The sequence below is a fragment of the Mustela nivalis genome, assembly GCF_964662115.1.
Source record: "Mustela nivalis genome assembly, chromosome: 12".
Classification (NCBI taxonomy): Eukaryota; Metazoa; Chordata; class Mammalia; order Carnivora; family Mustelidae; genus Mustela; species Mustela nivalis.
The window spans coordinates 87,732,575-87,747,135 of record NC_139031.1 but is presented as its reverse complement, the minus strand read 5'-3'; the positions used below and the strand labels follow the sequence as shown (position 1 = coordinate 87,747,135).

Below are 14,561 nucleotides of genomic sequence, written 5' to 3'. Positions count from 1 at the left end.
TAATTTCTTTTCCTGCAAATATCCTATTGCATTTGTTGACTTACAGAGTTAGGAGGAAGTCTACAGTCATGTTTTTTTCTTAATTGTGGCAAAATATATATAGCATAAAATTTACTATGTTAACCATCTTCAAGTGTGCAGTGGTCCTAAGGCCACTGGCGTTGTTACGTGATCATTAATCTCATCCATCTCCAGAACTTTTTCATCATCCCAGACTGAAATAACTCACTAAACAGTAACTCCCCATATGGCCATACAGTTTGCTAAAACGTCTTTGTTTGCCTTAGAATCTTTTCTTCCCGGCACATTACATGGAGGCTCGGTATGTAAAATAGGCAAACATAAAGTGCTTTTCCTTCTTGAATAGGGTGGGTGCCTCCCCTTTCCCTGTTTCACTCTGTATACCTTGTTAGTGGGAACAACGTCTAGAGACTGTTCTGGAACCAGGATGCTCAGGGAGAATAGTGTACTACCAGGGGCCACACTGGGGAACCTCTGCACACCCACGGATGGGACCCCATCTCCCTAGTTCAAACCCAGACAGCGTCTTTTCTTCCTCCTTCTCCTCATCACCAGGTCCTCTGCAGAGAGACACACACACATGTGCACACACGGGTACCCACGGGTACACAGTCACTCTCCTGAGACTGGGAGCTGCTTAAGGATTGGGATCATGTCATACTTGCCTAGATGCCCAGAGCTCTGTAATATTTAGGGATGTTTTCCACTTTTTGGATAGGAAACTTACTCAGGTTTACTTTCTTCTGGGAAGCAAATCTGATGACCTCACAATGTGGTGTATTTCTTCTTCTTCTTCTTTTTTTTTTTTTTAGATTTTATTTATTTATTTGAGAGATAGGGACAGAGAGAGCACAAGCAGGGAGAGGGAGAAGCAGCTCCCCGCTGAGCAGGGAGCCTAATGCGGAATTCGATCCCAGGACCCTGAGATCACAACCTGAGCCGAAGGCAGACCCTTAACCGACTGAGCCACCCAGGCACCACCCTAGAGACCTTCGTCACCACATTGCTGATCCGTGGCCCATGCCCAGCTGCTTCAGAGCCCCCCTGGGCTACCCTAATAAGAACGTGGATTTCTAGGTGCCATCTACACCTACTGAATCGGAGTCTCTCAAAAACTATGTTCAACCTTCCCGATGGTCTAGGTACAGTGTTACGTTATATACCATCAAGTGAATCTTCTGTACTTGTTTGGTTGGATTTAGTGAAGTTTTCTCAACCACTTTTATTTAGTCATTGACAGTTTTACTAGCCTCCTTTAAGCTTTTTCTTCCCCCAACAAAATAAATACTGCTATTTTAATTGTGTCGAATAGGATCTGTTTAATAGTTTCTGAATACTCTAATATTTTAGTGGTTTTTTTGTTCTTTGTTTGTTTGTTTGTTTTAAAGTAGACTCCATGCCCAGCATAGAGCCTAATGTGGGACTTGAACTCACAATCCTGAGGTCAAGACCTGAGCTGAGATCAAGAGTTAGACCTCAGCCAACTAAGCCACCATGGTGCCCCTGGATAGTTATTTTATTTTTAAAGAATTTTAAAAGAGATTTTATTTAATATTTGATAGAGAATGAGAGAGAGCAAAGCAGGGGGAGGGCAGAGGGAGATGGAGAATCTGACACCCCACTCAGCAGGGAGCCTGATGTGGGACTCGATCCCAGGATCCCGGGAACATGACCTGAGGTGAAGGCAGATAACTTAACTGACTGAGCCACCCAGGCGCCCAGGATACACGAATATTTTAAAACTAAATCTGTTTCTTTTCTATTATAGACACAGAAAAAAGACCAATGAGGGATAGATTTAACTGAAGTTTTCTGTTACATTCTGTTACATTCACCACATGCAGACCTAGCAAACCCCCAAATGGTAGAAACGTCACTGAGTTAGAACCTTTCCAATTTAGGTAGCAGTCCACTGCCAGTCACGTAGATCATTTGTGTGGACGGAAGGATCTCTCCCTGTCACCCTTGAGAGAACTATGTTGACAAAGGCCATGCCGAGTGACTTCCAAAATCACACTGTGTATCGGCATCCAGGAGGAGTAGAGAGATGAGGGGTAGGGAAGACACAGACTTCTTGAACATGTGGGCAAGGAGGCTCCTTTACATCTCATGGTCTCACCTGGGTTCAAGAGGAGCTGGAAATGTAGAGCCTGGACAGGGGTGGGTCTCCTTCCCCGTGGCCACTTTGCACAACAGAGAGGGTGCATGGCATGTCCGTAGACAGCCAGCCAAGACGGCACACTGGAGTTCTGGGTTTCTATTTATGGTTACGATAGTTGCTCCTCGTAAACTGTGAAACGTACCATGGCTGTCCTGCCATGTGTGTGTTGTCCAGCAGTGTGTGTGACAGCCTGATTGCCAGGGCCCGGACAGACAGCAAGTAAGATGGCGTGTATCCAGCAGGCCGTAGATGAATGTCATTTGCTCACAATTGGATGTACGCCCCTGTCTACAAGGTAGCAGATGATAATGTCACTTGAAATAGTCTTCAGCTTCTGAGGGCAGCCGGTCTTCAATCTCTTTAATTTGATTTATCAAGGGATCAATGGTTTCCCTTCTCTGGAAGGTCAAGCATGACACATTGGTTTACCTGCCAAGTTCCGATCAGAAGGGGTCCCTGACATTTAAGAGGCCCCGGAGTTGGTCCCAAGTCCCAGCAGCATTACTAGTCTTGAAAGAGTTGGCTGTACTTGATGCCAAACTTGGGGCTGGACGTTAGGACCCAGTGTTGCTGGATCCCCAGCCAGTCAGGCGGTGGGGGAGGTGGCAGTCTGGGGGCCATCCCGCTCCCAGAGGTACTAGTTGAACCTGCTTTATTCTGGGCCATACTCTCTGCTTTTTGGAATGTATTTTGTTTCATAGGTTGCTGAAATGATGAGAACTGGGTTTCAAGATGGTTTTGGCTTTCTGCCCTGCCAAGCTGAATTAGGCTGCTGGATGACAGGCATGCCCAGAGAAACCAAAGAGAAATGCCAATTTTAATAGGGGTGTTTGTTTATCCTTTTCTCGCCAGTTAATAAGTATGAATGGACCCCAAATTCAGTCCAAGGATCACGTCAAAGGCAGGAAGTTAAGAGAAAAAAAAGAAGAGTTTGGGGGTTAGTCCAGGATTCTGATGCTCAAGTTTTGTTAAGACCAAGATGAAAAATAAGTTTGTAAATTACTATCCTTTCATACCACTAAAAGCACAATTTCACATGCTACGTACACATGAAATAGTACAAGTGTATGAATATATTGTTAAGGTTTTCAAAACTGATGTTCTAAAAAGTATTTCTCAGCTTCTTTAAGACTGTAAACAGGAAATTAAATTGTCACTGTTGAGAACAGAATTGCCTTAAGGGGTCAAATGCTTGATATTTTAATGTAATCTGCCCATTGCCATATCTCCAATAAAGCCAGCTTTTAGAAATCTACCTCGAAGAAACCGAAGACTAATATTAGCATTTTTAATGTCCTCACAGTTGTGCCTGACAGTATAAACCAAATGAGGTTTTGAGTGTTTTTGCTTGCTTTACTTTTTACCTCGTAGTGTTTGCAATAACAGTTGTTCAATTGCATTGAATGTTATAGGTTCTCATTTTCAACCAAACCAGCCCAAAACAAAACATAACCAAATCCTGCAAAAAAATTCATGCCAGTTAATAGTTCGATTTCCTTTGGAGCGATTACAAAATTCATTATGTTATTTTTCCATGAGTGCCTAAGACAAGCATTCACTTTCTTGAATTATTGAATTTTCTTTAATATCATACTTATGCACCATTGAATTACCATGTGTACCATGGCCTTTGGGTTTCTTCATATATATACATACATATATATAGGTATATATATATATATATATCTCTTTTTTTTTTTAACCTAGATGTTATTTATCTTTTCTGAAGGCTACTTTTAAATTACATCAGAGCTCATCTTGACCTTTTGATGTAGGACTGGTTTGGTTTAATAGGATAAGTTGATTGTACTTTGGTTAAAAAAATTTGAGTTGTTACTTTGTTATTAGGAAAATAATCTTTAGCAATGATGTATTACCTTGTTCTGTCAGAGTGATGAAAGCCCATTGACACAGTTGTCAAATCAAGAGTAATGAATGTAACGAAAATTCATTCCCTAGAAATGTTTGGGATAATTGCTGACATGGTAATACAATTAATACATAGTCTTTTGGTGGTCTTTGCAAAGGGTTGGCGTTTCAATAGTCACAAGAAAGTTAAAAATGAGATCTTGTGCTGTCAATAATATATATAAGCAAAGATAAAATAGTTTTCCCACACAATGTCTGTGGGAAACCACACCTACACAAAATTACATGAGTGTTCTTTTCAGGGCATTTTGCCCTGAATTGAATGATACTAAAAACAATTCAAGCTTATTAAAAGAACCACATTCCTTTGACGTCTCTTTAAAGTTTAAGTGCAGTGGGGGAGGGGAGGAGGTGGAGGGATGGGGTAACGGGGGGATGGACATTGAGGAGGACATGTGTTGTAGTGAGCACTGGGTGTTATAGAAGACTGATGAGTCACAGACCTGCACCCTGAAACGAATAATAATTATTATATTATATTATTATTACATCATCATTATTACATATTATTATATATAATATATAATTATATTATATAATTTTATATTATATTATTAAAATATAATTATTATATATTATTACATTATTATATTATATACATTATTATATTATATATTAATTAATTAAATTTAAATTTTTTAAAAAAGTTATGTTTGAGAATATCTTCTTCCACACCATGCCCCGTAGGATTTTCAGACCTGCATCTTCCATGAAGCATTATTAGTAAAGGGTATGCTTGGCAGAAAGGCAGAGGAATGAGAGGGCAGTCAGTGTTGCTGACACTTGGAAACTGTGGTCCGTGGAAGGTGGTGGCACCCACTGGGACTTTGGGGGCATCCCGCTGATAACCACTGAGGTCCCACATTTGCACGTGTCCTCCCTGCAGATTTCAGCCCTGTGGCCCACCCTCCTGCCTCCCCGACCTACCTACTCTTGGAAGGTCGCACTTGGTGACCTTCATGCTTCCCATCAGTCTGGCCATTCCTTCCATAAGCTTCCTCTTCCGCTCCCCTCCCCGTAAATCTCAGTAGCACCCCCTCTCCAAGTTCATCCTGGCTTCTGTCAAAAGCCATGGGAGGAGGTAGGAGAGGCACATGTTTTTGGATTCAAGCAGAAGCGAATTACAATCCAGATGTAGTATTTGGGAGTTGTGCGAGTAAGGTCATTTACTAGACCTCTCCATGCTTTAGTTTCTGCCTCTCTGTCAAAGCGATAATGGTATTTACAGAGTGTGTCATCTGCCATGCATACACCGGGTCTGGGACTTGGTAGTAGCCCACAAATGTGAGTTCTCTTTGTCTTCCAGGTAAAACTTATGGAGAAATTAACTCTGTTGTTGTGTGTCTTGAGTTGATCCTCTTCTCAACATTTAGCTGTAGTCTCCAGCTACCTGTGATGGAGATGTTCAGTGGTAGCTCCGTAGGGATGTGGTGTAGACACCACAGACGCAGTGAGGGTACCAAGAGAGTTGGGGTGAAGATTCTCTTCGGGCTTGGCTACGCAAACTGGACCACTGTCGGTTTCTGTGGATCTTGCCACATGCAAAAACTTGTCTTAGAAGAGACTTTAAGAAGGAAGGGGCAGGGGGCACCTGTGTGGCTCAGTGGGTTGGTTAAAGCCTCTGCCTTTGGCTCAGGTCATGATCTCAGGGTCCTGGGATCGAGTCCTGCATCGGGCTCTCTGCTTAGCAGGGAGCCTGCTTCCTCCTCTCTCTCTGCCTGCCTCTCTGCCTACTTGTGATCTCTGTCAAATAAGAGGATGGAATCTTTAAAAAAAAAAAGGAAGGGGCAGCCTACCTTTTTGAGTTGCAAATTTGCCTTACCTTGATTATTTGGAATTGAAGGATGGAGGTGTGTTTGGGCCAGTAACTCAGGAATGCTACATTCTGCTCTGTCTTTGAGCTTCCCAAAGGAGATACTCATAGTGGGGACATTGACAAAGCAAGACAAAATAACAACATATTATTAGCCGAGGCTTTGGTCTTGAGTTCCAGTGCAGAGCTCCATTACACCGGGCTGGAAGAGGTGACAGAATCCTGTCCCTAGAGCAAAGTTGGTTTGAATGATCTGGAAGCAAAGTACTCCATTAGGCAGGGTCAGAGTCCCTGAGGCCCAAAAGAATCTCAGACATTAACACTGTAATGGTGAAGAGAAAGGCTGATCCAAGGTCCACGTTCAGTAGCTTAGAAAGGGAAGGGGTTCTCTCACGTCACCTATGGCGCTGGGCTAAGCCACCTGCCTCAGGTTCTGGGCAGAACCAGAAGCAGAGCCAAGCTGCCCCGGGGGAGGGAGATGGTGGAAAGATGGAGAGATGGGTGGGTGGAGGAGAGAAAGGAGACTGCATCCACATGCTCACCTTATCAATTTTCACCCATAAAGGTGCACTCTTGTGTTACACCTTTTTCCTCATTTATATTTATCCAGCGTATTGACAGATATATATATGAAATATTCAATATGTTTGTTGGATTGAGTTATTATTGTAGACATGACTTCGGGTTCTTGCAGACTCTTTCTTACATATCTCCAAGGAGACTTTTTTAAAAGTGGGAACTAAATAACAGGGAAAGAAAACTTTGATTACTCTAAAATTGGTTTTAATTCCAAGGAGGAATCACTAACCTTAACAACAATTTTTTTTGTCCTGATAAAGTATCATTGCATCAGATCCAATGAAAATCTATCAAGAGTGGTTTTATATGTCATTAAGATAAAGCTTTTTGCAATGTAGTACAGAAAATATTTTATAATGCACGCATAAACAAGACCATCTGAGATGATTACACATCTTTTTATTTTATTACCAGAATCACTTTGCAATTCATAGTTGTCTTAATATTTCAATGCAGTCGGGAGATCCTGAATTGATATTTGTTTCTCTTCTCTGAAAGGTTTCTCAGAGGTCTGATAGTATGACTTCTGTTTCTGAAAATCTGAAGTCCAAAAAGCCACAAATCCTCCCTTGGAAAGTCCTGGGTGTTACTGAATTGGTTGTCTGAAAAAAATGAAACCTAATGTGCTCAGCGGCAATTGTCCCATTCCCCGTCCATGCTGTCCTTTTCTGGCTAATTCTCAGCTGGAATATTTGCAAAGGAAACATTCAGGCTGAGGAGCCGGGAGTTGTCGCAGCTCAGGCTCTGGAGCTGCCATAGCTGAGCCTTTGTCGTGGCCCTGGGGGCGGGCGGCGGGGGGCCCCTCTCCTCTTGGCTGCTCCGGCCATCTCTTTAGGACCCTCATTGAGAACTTGGGGCCTTCTGAACAAAGTCAAAAGAATTCCTACTCTACTAAATGAAACACTTTAAGAATAACAACAGAAATAATGAGCCCACAGTAAGGAAGTATTTTAACCACATCGTACACATACACATTACCAAAAACCCCTCTATCCCCCACACTGTAAAGAGGAAACAGACATGTCGCTTTCAGCTGGGTTGCCTGAGGGGGATGGCCACCAGAGTATTAGCCAACTCTCTGTTGTCACTTTAAAAAAAAAAAAAAAAGTTATTTATTTATTTATTTATTCATTAGAACAAGAGAGAGCATGAGAGGGGGGAGGATCAGCGGAAAAAGCAGGCTCCCCGCTGATCTGGGAGCCGTATGTGGGACTCCATCCAGGGACTCCGGGATCATGACTTGAGCCAAAGGCAGTTGCCTAGCCAACTGAGCCACCCAGGTGCCCGTCTGTTGTCACTTTTGATTGAAACCAGCAGAGATGTGTTTTGGCAAATCTATTCATAATTTGTCTTTCCTTACAGGGCCCCCCTGGTAATTGTGTTTCCCATCAGGGAGTCGGATGGAAGTTAATGTATTGACAATCTGCTATGATTGATGACGAATGTCTTGTTAACATTTCCCCCACTCTTCGACCCGCAGGGCAATGCGTCTTAGACATCCAGTTTAAAGAATTAAAAGGACAACTTCTTCGTACAGGAAGAACTTCTTCAAAGGTAGGGGTCTGTCTTCTGAAAAGGTTTACATTAGTAAAGAAGGGAATTATACCATAAAATGACATGATTATATATTATTATTGCCATAATTAATACTTTTCAATCCAGAAAGTAAAGATGGGGAGGAGGAATGAAAGATGGGGAGTAGGAATATGTGTGCAAAAACATGAATCATACTGCTTGTCAAAGGGGATGGATGGGTGAACACACAGCAAAGAAAACCAGCTCTTCGTGTCCTTCCGTAGTAATGAGATTTTTGTCTTACTAAATCATGAATCATAAAGTTCAGAAAATAGCAGAATGAAGGCATTGCCAGTAAACAATATGTTTCTGAAGGAATTCAAGATCGAAAATGATAAGGAGTCATTTACAAGAAAAGAGTTTTCTTTTGGATTCCATCAGGTATCAGAAAATCTCCCAAGAATATACTTACCCGTACCTAATTTTTGTTGTCTCACAGTGAAGTCCAGATAATACAAAAGTCTGTTGGGAAAGTTTAAATATTACTTTGATATGTGCTTTCTGCTTTGTAAATCCAATGCCCCTACCCCCACTGCCCACCCCTTTCCCGTTTATGTCACTTAGAATTATCAGCTCCAGAATGGACTCTGCCAGGCCTGTGAGGCCTTCTGAAAAGCCAGCTATTATAGTATTGAACTTGATGAAGAATATCTTCCTCGGAGATCTGGAACATAGTTCAGAGACCTCTATCTCATAAGGGATGTATGAGAGCATGATTGTTTGGACATTCAGTCCTCTACCCTCCTAGGTTCTATTTAGCAAATAAGCTCTCAATAGATTTTAATTATGAAAAGAAGACTGTCTGCAAGATTTGGAGGTAGGAAAATCTTGCAAGCATGTTGTCTCTTGTCCTTGAGAAATGCTAAAATTAATCCATTCAGATGTCCTTTTCTGCTGAAGAGGAAATGATTCATGCCTCAGTTGAATTTGCTTCTTTTGTGCTCTATTAAAACTGATTTCATATAACTAATTATTATGGTGCTTCAAAATACCTCCCAGAAATCCCCAAAGCAGTAGCCTGGAAACTAAGAACGTTGCTTTGTAAATCAAGTAGCACACATTTTGTTCCACTCTGAAGAGTTCTTGAAAAGTGAACATTAGTAAAGACTAACAAAATGGCTGAGTTAAGTAGTCGAGACCAATACCAAAGAGACTTCATTTTCTATAAATGGTTCTTTTACTAGAAAGCTCTCTTCGTTAATGTAAAGTGATTTACTTTCGACCTACCTATACGCACCTCCTCCAACAAGTGTGCTTAATTCGTAAAAAAAGGAAGGGTAAGACCCCTCCAATCCCACAGGGACACGAAGTCTGGAGGTCCCAAGTTGTTGGGAATTGGGATGTTAACCATAATGGTGTTAAGTCAAACTGGCCTACGATAAATCATTCGTATACTGTATTACGACAAGTCCTTCTGGAGGTAATATATTGTGTAATACCTAGGAGAGATGGAAAGACAGCAAGAGCAGGAGCTTGTTTGAAGTGGTGGTTTCTAGTAAAAGGGGAAGATCCACAAAGACGAAGCAAGGGGAGGGGCCACCAGGGAGGAGTGTGTGGGGTCCTTGGAGGGTGGCGGGGGTGAGCTCCGTAAAGGCTGTCGCACTTTCAGGGACACTCTCCCACGGTTGTTCAGGACGTTTTCCTGGCTGGTTGCAGTGTTTTCCTCTTTCCTTCATTGTGAGTTATTTTACTTAAAATCTCTATCTTCCAGAGGCAGAAGTGAAAAGGTTCAATTCTACCTTTCTCAGTACATTCTTCTCGTGGATTGTTTTGGCTGGTCTTTTGTTGAATGACTAAAATGAGCTTCGAGTTGTCGGGCTCTCTTAGAGCCACTGAAATATCTCATTTTATCCTTGTGAATGATTTAATCTGGTCGAAACTAAATCCTGAGTGTCTTCCACTGATTCTCCCCGCCCCATCCCTGAAACAAAGGCGCCCTGAAACTTCCCCAAATTCTGAAGCCCTCTTGTATTCAGAACGTCCCCAGGCTATTCAAGAGTTCAGCCCCTGACCTGAGGATGAGAAAGTTTTTTTGTAGCTACTTGTAGTTTTCAGTAGTGTTTCCCACGTTCACTAGTGTGCTGTGGTATCCACAAGATGTGAATGCCCAGAACTGAGGTTTTCCTTCTCTCTGGAAAGCTCTACCGCTGCGGATTGATATCCAGGCATGGATACAAACCACATTCCCTTTCATCATTAACACAATTTTGTAAATTATTGCCAAGGGAAAGAATTCTCCCCATCTGTTCTACCTGGCTTGAAAACCTTGGGTGAACATGCAGGACAGCTAATGGCGGAATTTCCAGAAGCAACCAGAATTGGGGGGCGGGGAAGGGGTGCCCCTCAAATCACTCTGTATAAATGATTTTCTAGAGCTCTGGCTGCACTTGCATGAGTTTTGTCCTGGTTGTAACCCTAATAAGTCAGAAGAAGAATCCTGCCCTGCTATACCTGTGAGTGTGTGTGTGTGTGTTATGTTAGTCACCATGCAGTACATCATTAGTTTTTGGTGTAGTGTTCCATGATTCATTGTTTATGCATAAGAACACCCTGCATTCTGTGTAATACGTGCCCTCCCTAATACCCATGACCAGGCTCACCCATCCACCACCCCCCTCCTCTCTAAAACCCTCAGTTTGTTTCCCGAAGTCCATAGTCTCTCATGGTTCATCTCCCCCTCTGATTTTCCCCCTTTCACTTTTCCTTTCCTTCTCCTAGGGTCCTCTAAGTTATTCCTATGTTCCCCCAAGTAAGTGAAACCATATGATAATTGACTTTCTCTGCCTGACTTATTTCACTCAGGATAATCTCCTCCAGTCCCATCCATGTTGATGCAAAAATTGGGTGTTCGTCCTTTCTGATGGCTGAGAAATAGTCCATAGTGTATATGGACCACATCTTCTTTATCCATTTGTCCGTTGAAGGGCATCTTGGTTCTTTCCACAGTTTCTGCCCTGCTGTACCTTAAGGCACATTCCCATTTGGTAAGCGATGTAAAAAGGAAAACCTGAGAGGTTATTGGAGTTATTTAATGATTATTTTTGATTGATGATCCAAAAGATGTTCTTCCCCTTAGACTCACAACCCTAACTTTTAAAAAATTATGTATACAAAGTAGGAGAATGCTATTGATATTTTGAGTAAATAATAATAGAAGTGATAACAGTAAAATGATTTTTTCTTATAATTAAGTTGATTTGTAAACGTGAATCCATTTTTTATGACAAAATGCAAAGGGACTACAGTTTTTAAGACTGTTTAACAGTAAGAAGATCTATCAAAATTTGTCCTACAGGATCACTGTAGAGCTGAGAAGTTTTATCTCACATTACCGGGCACCAGATAAATCTAGAAGACACATCATCCGCAAAAGGAATACTCACCTCACAAAATGAGAGCACATGAGTAAGAAGCTTCCCAGGGAAGCCTGGGACTGATAGAAACCAGGACAGGCATCTAAAACGAAGCAAAGGATATTCGCCACTTTTTGGCTCTGTACCGGTCAGAATTGATGAGGTGTTTGGTCAGCTAGAAAACCAGAACCGTCTTTTCTTGTACTTAATGCCTTCCTCTCTCTTCACCCTGACGTGTGCTGAGGGCGAGCTCCGGATTTCAGTGCAGTGCCCACAGCTCTTGATTCATTGGCCCACTTGGACGGTCCCTCCATTGTGATCGCAGCTAACTCCGGCAGGGAGTGAGGGCTCAGCCCCCAACCCGAGGGAGCGAGAACGTTCTGTTCTTCCATCCCAGTGTTGTCTGCAATTTCCCTGTTGCCCTTTGGAGCCTGAGCAAAGCTCTGTGACCTGTGGTCAGATGGGAGCATATTAAATGTCCCATGTAGGGCGGCTGAATTACAATGCATTCTTGCTGTTGATCTCCAAGTTACTCTGGCCTCTGTGACCGAGGGACCTTTATTGATTAAGTTATTTCTGCCCCTTGCATCCTGGTCTCATAATTCTTAGGAGACGCCACCATTTTTCTCTGGAAACCCACCCCACTCCTCTCTCACTCTTCCCACTGTTCAGCCCGAGAGCTGTCTCCGAGGCTCAGAAAGACACCTGAAGAAGGACCGTGGGTGGCATCCTCTCCTGGGAGGTTGCGGGAGGGGTGAGATCGCTCAAGGGTGGCAGAGCAGTAATAAATGTCGCAGCATGTTTCAGTGGCCATGACTGTCCGTGCTGTGCTCGTAGTCAGAAGAAGGGACGCTGCACACGTCGTGCGTTCCTCCACTCCCCTCCCACGGTGGTCTGGTGGGAAGAAGGATGTGCTTTGGAGCCCAAAGGAGGAAATCACCCCAGGAACTCTCATACAGGAAACTTGTCGCGACTTAGCATTTCTATGCCAGAGGGTTGATGCCGTGACCTTTGCAAAGGGATCTTTGGAAATACTGAATCAGTATTTCTGGATCAGTATTTTTTCCCTCTGATGTACTTTTGGCTTAGTTTAAAATGTTTATTTTTACTTTTTTTAAATATTTTATTATTTATTTGAGAGAGAGGAAGGATGAGAGAGACCATGAAAGGGGAGAAAGTCACAGGGAGAAGCAGACTCCCTGCGGAGCTGGGAGCCCGATGCAGGACTCGATCCCAGGACTCCGGGATCATGACCTGAGCCGAAGGCAGTGGCCTAACCAACTGAGCTGCCCAGGTGCCCTAAAATGTTTAAAACACTTCGTTTTAAATGTTTAGGGCTAGTGGGCTATGGACTTTAATTTGAGGGCTCCCTGAAATCATCAGAACTGGACCACTTCGGAGGGGACACTGTCCTGTGACCCTTGTTCCCAGCAAGTGCAACCCTGACTGAGATAACCCCGCCCTGAGAGGAAACATATGGAGAAGGATAATCAGAAATGGTATCCCTTATGCATTCAGACTTCGGATATTGATGTTCAGCAGTCTAATGACCAAAATTAATGTTCATTGAACTCTGTAGGCCACAATATACTGGGTCAGATTATACCGGAAAGCCCTAAGTGTTCGGGTGCACAAAGATAGAGATGTGTGTGTGCCTGGGTTCTGTGGGTGCTGTAGCCGACCCCTTCCTTCCAGCATCTGGACATTTCATCCCTGGCTGCCTTCGGAGGGAGTCAGATCCTGACAGGAGGGTTATCTAGGGAGCTACCCAGGGGGAAAATGAAGCCCAGTGTGGAGCAGGAGGCCAGGCCCAGGCCCCTGCTGGTGACGCAGTATGCTGCTGTCACGTCTGACTGCATACACAAACAGATGCTTGGACTTCCTCTTCTTCTTCTTCTTCTTCTTCTTTTTTTTGCTTCGCTTTGTTTTGTTTTGTTTTATTTTGCCTTTCACGACAGCATCTGTTTTGTGAGGCAAAGGAAAAAAAAATCCCTTGGAAGGCTGCGAGTTTTCATATCTGCAGAAGGCATTTCTACAGCTTTTGTCAAACTTAGCGGCTCTGTAAAGCGTCTTTGTCTCTGGTTGACTGTTGCAGAAAGCAAGTCCATAAACTAGCGCGCATACAGGAGAGAATGATTTCTATTGAAAGAGTCGAGTAGGATATGGGGCATGGGGCTGGTCGTGAAAAGGGTTTTGTTTCTTGCAGCACGGTGGAAATCCACATTCATATCGCTGCTCCCGCGTTCGTTAGCATGCACGGTTAAACAATGGGGCATGCCAGCCGATGTGGCGGTGTTGATTAATGCATTCCTCGAACGTGTTGATTAATGTGTTCCTGCAATGCCTCCTAAGCCCCAGCCTGCACCTGAGGTGTGCAGGACAGGCCTCCCCGCTGGCTGCCGCCGCGCTCCCGCGAGCCCATTTGCGCCCAGGTTTTCCGTGTGTATATTTCACACCCATGCCATTCTTTTTTTTTTAAGATTTTATTTATTTATTTGACAGAGAGAAATCACAAGTAGATGGAGAGGCAGGCAGAGAGAGAGAGAGGGAAGCAGGCTCTCCGCTGAGCAGAGAGCCCGACGCGGGACTCGATCCCAGGACTCCAAGATCATGACCCGAGCCGAAGGCAGTGGCTCAACCCACTGAGCCATCCAGGCGCCCCACACCCATGCCATTCTGAATAAAACCACAGATCTAGCCGACTTTTTGCAGAAACACTGTCTTCTCCCAAAAGTGCCCTACCCTATAATCTAGCCTGAGACATCAACTCTGAAGTTCACAGAAGGAGTGCTCTTCTAGCTGAACAAATGTTGGGTGCCCTCTGTCTGTCCCGCGGATGATTCCACCCTGATTTTCATTTTTGTTGTTCTCAAAGTTTTTGTAAAGAGGAAAAGCTGAAAATACTCACTGAGTGCAATTCTCCCTTGAGTAATCCAGGAAGACGGATGCAAATGGACAGACCACTAGACACGTGGTGCACTTGGCATCTTAGCTGGAAACCCACTCTTCCCGGGGACGGGGCTTCCCACCGGTACAGCGAGGCTAATTCCCTTTCCAGGCGGCTTCATTCAAGATCGTGACTTCGCTCACTTTATTATGGATTCCCAACCAGCCACTAATTCTTTTTGTA

General features: G+C 43.5%; 1 protein-coding gene across 21 annotated transcripts in view; it reads left to right on the top strand.

Moving 5' to 3' along the window:
• Positions 1–14,561, top strand: part of NRCAM (neuronal cell adhesion molecule) — a 267,938-nt gene that overhangs the window by 124,289 nt on the left and 129,088 nt on the right. For 20 of the 21 annotated variants that reach the window (XM_082691989.1, XM_082691982.1, XM_082691983.1 and 17 more), the window contains exon 3: positions 7,984–8,057. The exons of the other annotated variant lie outside the window; for it this stretch is intronic. The gene's annotated coding sequence lies outside the window, so the exon portion shown is untranslated. The remainder of the gene's footprint in view (positions 1–7,983; positions 8,058–14,561) is intronic. 21 annotated transcript variants of the gene reach the window in all.